This window comes from Sinocyclocheilus grahami, unplaced genomic scaffold, assembly GCF_001515645.1.
Source record: "Sinocyclocheilus grahami isolate Dianchi unplaced genomic scaffold, SAMN03320097.WGS_v1.1 scaffold2736.1, whole genome shotgun sequence".
In the NCBI taxonomy this organism is placed as follows: Eukaryota; Metazoa; Chordata; class Actinopteri; order Cypriniformes; family Cyprinidae; genus Sinocyclocheilus; species Sinocyclocheilus grahami.
In genome coordinates this window covers 23,962-27,022 of record NW_015507914.1, presented here as the reverse complement: position 1 = coordinate 27,022, position 3,061 = coordinate 23,962, and the positions used below count along the sequence as shown (strand labels likewise).

Here is a 3,061-nt window from a genome sequence, read left to right as displayed (position 1 = left end):
GGCAGGGATTGTAGCTGAGGGAGTGAATGTACAACACTGCTCTGGGTGTGTGTTTGTTCACTTGTTTGCTGTGTGTGTCCACTTGGATGGGTGAAACGCAGAGCACAAATTCCAAGTTTGGGACACCATGCTTGGCCACATGTCACGTCCTTTCCTCTATAATTTTTTCTAATCATTTTTAAATCTCTTAAAATTTAATTTTTTTCACAATATAATGGTTTAATTTTTGGTCAAATAAGCAGCCTTGGTGAGCATTAGAGAATTCTTTCATAAACATTAAAAATCTTAATCAACCTCAAACTTTTGAACAGTATATGTGCTCATTTCTGTTTCAGCTCCGAATCAAAACTGAGAGTGGACGATCCTCTGCTGTTGACAAGAGGGTTTGAGAGAGCAAAGCAGAAACTACTGCAAGTACTTCAGGTAAGACTTCACAGTATCCACTTTATTTTTAATGTAAGAGCAAGTGCGTAACCATTTGTCCAGGTCATTTGTAACTTAAATGCGTGAGGCTTCCGGTGTACTTCGCTTCCAGTTATTTAGCTGTACAAAAACAGTCAGATATGCTGCTTTATATTGCTAACTGCTATTTCTTTTCATATCATTAAGTATCAGCAAGTAGGCTATTATAGTAATCATAAACACATCGGTTGTAGCGCAAATAGTTTTACTATTTACTGCACTTTGTTATTGTTCTATGGAACATTAGTGCACAATGTGCACATTCACAGAAAATAGCTCAATACCACATTGCAAAATAAGCTGGATGCTATTCATTTTAATTTAATTCTTTGACTTTACTGACTCATGTAGCAATAATGCATGAAAGAACCCAAAACATGAATCTCTGCCCCACTTAAACAGGATGACATCTCTACGAATCTACAGAACATCCTGCGCTACGATGAGGATCATGGACAAAATGAGGACTCAATGGATGAAGAAACTTTCCTCAAAGTGCACATAGATGTCATTCAGGTAGCTCTGAGAGAGAGAGAGAGAAAGTGAAGCAAGACTTAGTTTTGTTTGCTCATGTAAAAAGGTATCAGAGGGGATTTGAATATGATATATTGCTAATCTGTTTCATGTTTTGTTTTCACAGTGCCTGAATTGTGCTATTTTAGAAGCTGAAACAGTTGGTCTGACTTTGATGCACGCCGTACAAATACTCTGTAGTGAAGAGCTGCATGATTTTGTTCAGAAGTAGGTTTCTCTATCTTGTTTTACACCTTTAAAGTTCACACACTAAAGCAGCAGGGGTGTCAAATTCAGTTCCTGGAGGGCCACAGCCCTGCGGAGTTTAGCTGCAATCCTAATTATACACACCTGATCCAGCTAATCAAGTCCTTCAGGCTTATTTGAAAACTGCATTGTTTGTGTGTTGAAGCAGGGTTGGAACTAATGCTGCATTCAAGTCCTCCTGGGACGTTTGTACTTATGAGTTGACAAATTGTATGACAAATTTAATTTCAACAAATTTACCGTCAATACAGATGCTGCATATCTATAGTTTTTGGCTGCGTCCATTAAAAATGTATTTTTCACTGACACACCCCCAAATTTTGAGTTTCCCACTCGTAGTAACGACTTTGTGGTGGTGGCATTCATATCAACTCGTAAATATGATCTATCTGACATGAACGCACCATAAACTCTGCAGGGCTGTGGCCCTCCAGGAACTGAGTTTAACACCCCCGCAATAAAGTTATTCTCATTTAATGAGCATCCAGTTATGATCTTTTTAGTGTATGGTTGTTGGAGTGGGGAGGTTTGTAATCCTGTTCTTAATAGCTATAAATATGTGTTTTCTTAGGTATGTGGATGCTGAGAATGATCGTCTTAAAAAACTAACAGTTACAGAGAAAAACTCTGTGTGTCTGTTTCGGATAATCAACACCTGCATGCAACTCAGGTATTTACTAACGATGATTAAATAATGAACTAATATATGACTTAGAACCTGTAACAGTGTATAATTAAATGGATAGTTCACCCAAAAAATTTAATTCTGTCATTAATTACTCACCTTCGTGTCGTTCCAAACCCGTAAGACCTTCGTTCATCTTCGGAACACAAATTAAGATATTTAACGACCAAAATAATCCATGTGATATCAGTGGTTCAGCCGTAATGTTATGACATTACGAGAATGACTTTTTGTGCGCAAAGAAAACAAAGCAAAAAAATGAACTATTTAAACTTTAAACTGTTTCTTCTCTTCCGCGTCAGTCTCAGCTGCGTGTTCACGAGAGTACCACGACACATGCATATGCATTCCTTCATTTTTGGGTGAACTATCCCTTTAAACACTAACTGAAGAATAGGTGAAGATATGTGGCAGTATAATTGTAGGGATATTAAGTTAAAGTGACTAATATTTGGCTTCCATATTTGGTTAAAATATTGTGACTCAATGGATGAAGAAACTTTCCTCAAAGTGCACATAGATGTCATTCAGGTAGCTCTGAGAGAGAGAGAGAGAAAGTGAAGCAAGACTTAGTTTTGTTTGCTCATGTAAAAAGGTATCAGAGGGGATTTGAATATGATATATTGCTAATCTGTTTCATGTTTTGTTTTCACAGTGCCTGAATTGTGCTATTTTAGAAGCTGAAACAGTTGGTCTGACTTTGATGCACGCCGTACAAATACTCTGTAGTGAAGAGCTGCATGATTTTGTTCAGAAGTAGGTTTCTCTATCTTGTTTTACACCTTTAAAGTTCACACACTAAAGCAGCAGGGGTGTCAAATTCAGTTCCTGGAGGGCCACAGCCCTGCGGAGTTTAGCTGCAATCCTAATTATACACACCTGATCCAGCTAATCAAGTCCTTCAGGCTTATTTGAAAACTGCATTGTTTGTGTGTTGAAGCAGGGTTGGAACTAATGCTGCATTCAAGTCCTCCTGGGACGTTTGTACTTATGAGTTGACAAATTGTATGACAAATTTAATTTCAACAAATTTACCGTCAATACAGATGCTGCATATCTATAGTTTTTGGCTGCGTCCATTAAAAATGTATTTTTCACTGACACACCCCCAAATTTTGAGTTTCCCACTCGTAG

General features: G+C 37.8%; 1 long non-coding RNA gene across 1 annotated transcript; it reads left to right on the top strand.

Annotated features, from left to right (window-relative positions):
* Window positions 1-264: 264 nt before the first annotated feature.
* LOC107575584 (uncharacterized) lies at window positions 265-1,191 on the top strand. The gene is made up of 3 exons (XR_001607903.1): window positions 265-423; window positions 865-978; window positions 1,103-1,191. It is a non-coding gene; the product is annotated as an uncharacterized lncRNA (long non-coding RNA).
* Window positions 1,192-3,061: the final 1,870 nt, after the last annotated feature.